This window comes from Macrotis lagotis, chromosome 2, assembly GCF_037893015.1.
Source record: "Macrotis lagotis isolate mMagLag1 chromosome 2, bilby.v1.9.chrom.fasta, whole genome shotgun sequence".
In the NCBI taxonomy this organism is placed as follows: domain Eukaryota; kingdom Metazoa; phylum Chordata; class Mammalia; order Peramelemorphia; family Peramelidae; genus Macrotis; species Macrotis lagotis.
In genome coordinates this window covers 2625310-2629534 of record NC_133659.1, presented here as the reverse complement: position 1 = coordinate 2629534, position 4225 = coordinate 2625310, and the positions used below count along the sequence as shown (strand labels likewise).

General features: G+C 40.5%; 1 protein-coding gene across 3 annotated transcripts in view; it reads right to left on the bottom strand.

The window, feature by feature from the left end:
• Positions 1 to 4225, bottom strand: part of SLC44A5 (solute carrier family 44 member 5) — a 380222-nt gene that overhangs the window by 355887 nt on the left and 20110 nt on the right. The window lies entirely within an intron of this gene.

The following is a 4225-nucleotide window of genomic DNA, read 5'->3' as shown; positions in this document are numbered from 1 at the left end:
CCTACTCGCTATCTTCCCTCTACCCATTTTGTTAGGATCCAGTGACTAGCACCCAATTCCATTGAATCATTTAACATGGAATAATACATATTTCAAAAATAAGTACCAATATACAATCATTCCCCACCTAGGGGCATAATTTCCAATATAGCATCTCAGTCTCAGGGAGAGGATTAGGTTTATCTATTTGTCCAGTGCTTCCATAGCACTGGTCCCACCAAGTTCACATCCAGATGTTGAATGAAGAGACCTTGTGTCCACCTTCTCTAGCAGGGGTACAGAAGATCATCATCCTCAGAAGATTACTCCTTGTTCCTAGTCCTTTCAGGTAAGGTGTTCAGCAGACATTCTTGTCTAGGACATTGAATGGTTAAATGATTTGTCCAGTCACACAAAAGTGGGACTTGCTGGGGTCAAAACAATTTGTCCTTTAAGTAGGAACCATGATCCTGGGATACACAGTTCCTTCACTGTCAGCCTATCCTCCATGTCTGCCTTCTAGACAAACAACCACCCCCTCTGTCTAGGCTCTCCTCATGTCTCCCTGTTGGCTGATCTCCCTTAAGTCTCTCCCCACTCCAATTCCCTTCACTTAGCAGCCAAAGCACAGATCTAAACACATCTTTCCCTTGCTCAGTAAACTCCAATGGCTATTGCCTCCAGGATCAGATTAGAAAATGTGTTTTGGCATTGAAAGCTCTTCACAATCCCTCCTAGATTTCCAGACATCATCTCCTTCATTCACCTTCATGTATTCTATGATCCAATGACATGGGATACTTTGGTTTGGGTCATACAACATCCTCCACATTTGCCATCTCCCTGCCTTTGCATTGGCTGTGTCCCAACCTGGGATGCTTTTCCTTCTCACCTATGCCTCTTAGCTTCCCTAGCCTCCTACAAGATTCAGTTCAAATCCAGTCTTAGTTAAAATGTCTTTCTTTCATGGTCCCACCTTCATCCCACCTTAGGTCTTATCATGGAAATTACCTTCTGCTTACACTAAATATATCTTGTATATAAATGGCTATTTACATGTTGTTTAACATTAGAATGTGAACTCCTTTAGGGCAAGGACTGTGATTTTACTTTTCTTATTTCTCCATTCCTTAGCTGGGGGCGGGGGGGGGGGGGGGGGGGGGGGGGGTTTCTGTGATTGAATGTCCATTTTGGTAAAATTTGTCAGACTTTGCCCTCTACTGGCATAACTCCTAAGAAACAACCTCCACTCCATAATTGACTGTAAAATGTAATATATAATACACATATTATGCACATATACTTACATAGAATGCCCAAATATTATGTATTGTTTTCCTTCATTCTTGCAGAGAATCATGACATCAGGGAAGTGATGCCATGACATGCAAGCGAATTAGATTTAAGTGAGGAAGGGCTGTGCAAAAATCACCAGCCTCACTTTCTCCTTCAGAGTCATCTGGGTTTAGCAGATGATCCTGGAGACAGTGGGACACAATTGTGTGCATATGTGGTGGTGGTGGGATAACTGTTGTTCAGTTGTTTTCAGTTATGTCCAATTCTTTGTGACCCCTTTGGGGGTTTTCTTGACAAAGATACTAGAATGGAGCTCATTTTACAGATGAGGAAACTGATACAAAAAGTGTAAGTGACTTCCACTAGTCACCCAGCTGGTAAGTGTCTGAGACCACATTTGAATTCAGGAAAATGAGGCTTCCTGGCTCTAGGCCTGGCAGGGTTTTTTACATATCTGCATATATTAAATCAAATTCTGAAAAAACTGACATAAGAATTTTGAAAGGTATTCATTCAATTATTATTAAGTGCCTGCTATATGCAGGCCATCAAATATGTCACTAGAAATACATATGAAGAGTTTCACCAGAAAATAGGCAATAACATATAAACCTAGGTGGCTGACATCCCATGCTCCCTAGCTTTCCAAATCAGGTTTGACCAAGTTGTGTTTCCTCAAGGAAATGGTCGCTAATTAACATTTTCCAACACTGATCATTCACCACAGGGAACTATATTTTTAGTAAAATATTAATTTGCCATCACTGAATATTGTCTTATAAACATTCTTGAGTATTCTTCATGTTACTAAATTGTATTAGCAAGGAAAACTGTAAGGCTTGAGCACAAAGAATACGTCCTCTCTTATTTTGCATGTAAGTCATCATTGATCTGTGTAGATGATTATAATAATTATCATGGGACCTCCAAGTATATTCTAATCTCATTTATTCTCACACCTTTAGGAAACACATTTTGAGAGTAGTTTTTGCCATTGAGAACTCAAACTGAGACCTCCAGAAGTGCAGGGACTTGTCCCAGGTCATCTGGCATCTGAGTAACTACTAGAGCTCCCATTCCTTGACCTTATTCCTGCACTTTTCCCAATTGATGCCATAGTTTACAATGTATCATATACCTAGATCTAAAAGGAACCTGGGGAGTCTTCAGGGGCCAGACAGTCTTAACTTGAGGTCTACTATGAATTGGACACTTAGAAATATTTTTAGAATTTCATTTTAATTATAATTAACTTCCTTTTTATCTTTTTATGTTATTTTATGCATTAAAAACATTACTCGGAGAAGGGGTCCATGGGCTTTACCAGATTACCAGAGTATTTCATGAACAACAAAATGTTAAGAGCCCCTAATGTAATGCATCTCTCTTATTTTACAGAGGAGGAAACTGAGTCCCTGAGAGATGAAGTAATTGTCCAAGATCATACAGGTAGTGATACAGAGAAGGTAGGATTTGAACCTTGTTGAGTCCCAGCTCGGACATCTTGTATTGAGTCCCTTTCTGGACTCCTTATCTTCTCCAGGCAAGCATTGGAGGGGCGGGAGACAAGGAAGACAAGTGTCTCCCTATACACCAAGGTCTCCAAGGTCTCTGTTTATTCACTAGAATACAAATGCTTAAATATCCTTCCTGGACCCTAATTCACACCCACTTCCGTAGTACTTAGTAAAGCAAGGTTCTGATGCTCAAGGATACCAGGTGAAGATAAAACTCCTACACACAACAGTCCCTAACAGAACCTAGGTCTTTTGAATCTAAAACCAATGTTTTTTTTCATTATATTATCATGGGACAGAGCTAAGATGGAGGAGCAACAGAAAGGAACATAGCCAATCTTCCAATGTATGTTTCCCACAAGTACCTAAAAAACATACTAGATGAAACCTTTCACTCATGAAAAAGAGCTAGTTTTCTTCACTCCATCATTTATTGGTAAAGGGAGGGGAGAGTTGCCATTTTGAGAGACCAAAACATGTCTTTCTAACATCAACATATTCCAGTGATACCACATGGCTGAAAAAAATCACAGATTGCCACAATCTTAGAAAATTGAAATTGTGGATGACTGAAGGGTCCTAGAAAGAGGTGGAGTCATTGTAAGTAACCCAATGTTTTACCTGTGATGATCTGTCTTTAAGATGTAGCATAAACAGCATCATCAAAGGCATATTGGTCATAAAAGGTAAGCCAGTCATGTATGGGGAATGAAGAATAAGGGATAATATAAGTGTTGCTCTAGTGATCATAAAAGACCCAGGGGAAACTTCCAGCACACCAAATTCCCCAGTAAAATACTGATGGATTTTCTCAAAGGACAAAAAAGGCAGAGATCACTTGTGATTGCACCAATAAAGATATCTACACAAAGCTGAACATTAATTTTTTAAATCAATCCAGTCGACAGTGAGCAAACTTTTTTAAAGGAGGGAATGAGGCAGTAGAGGCAGCTGGGGGCTGCCATAGTGACTAGCATGCTGGACCTGAAGTCAAGAACTCATCTCCCTGAGTTCAAATCCAACCTCAGATGCTGTGTGACCCTAGACAAGTCACTTTACCCTCTTTGCTTCTGTAAATTGACCTAGAGAAGGAAATGACCAGCCACTCCAGTGTCTTTGCCAAAACAATCCCCCAATGGGGTCATGAAGAGGCAGACACAACTGAAAAAGTAGCTGAACAAAAACATTATACCAGAATATTCCAACCAATCAAAAGTCAGCAGAGACACAAGATGAAGCATTGTATGTGAGGGATGAGGAACAGGTGTAATGTTCAAGCTAGAAAAAAGCAGTTGGAGCCAGGTTGTTAAGGGATTTGTATGTCAGGCAGGGGTGTGTGTATTTTGTCCTTGAGCCAGTAGGTAGCTGCAGATATGCTTGGGTAGGAGAGTGATGTGGCCTCTCAAGGATGAACCCCCAGGCTCCCACAGGAC